Below are 281 nucleotides of genomic sequence, written 5' to 3'. Positions count from 1 at the left end.
CTCAGAACACCAAGTTAACATTAACAGTGCAACAAACATGGGAACCAATATTGGAGCTTCCCAGCAGTACAGTTTTGAGCCAGACACCAGCTCAGACGAGGAAAACGAAGACGTATGTGGTCATCTACGAGTGGATGTGTCAGAATGGAGGGAAACAGAGAGCTTATGACTTGACATAAGTTCGCCACACCTAAACGTTTTTCCAATGAATTTTTTGTCTCCACATGATTCACAAATATTTGAATTAAAAATGATTCAAAAATGCAATTTTGAGCTTAATT

The sequence above is a fragment of the Oryzias melastigma genome, linkage group LG1 (assembly GCF_002922805.2).
Source record: "Oryzias melastigma strain HK-1 linkage group LG1, ASM292280v2, whole genome shotgun sequence".
In the NCBI taxonomy this organism is placed as follows: domain Eukaryota; kingdom Metazoa; phylum Chordata; class Actinopteri; order Beloniformes; family Adrianichthyidae; genus Oryzias; species Oryzias melastigma.
The sequence above is the reverse complement of the archived record's forward strand: the minus strand, read 5'-3'. Positions refer to the sequence as shown.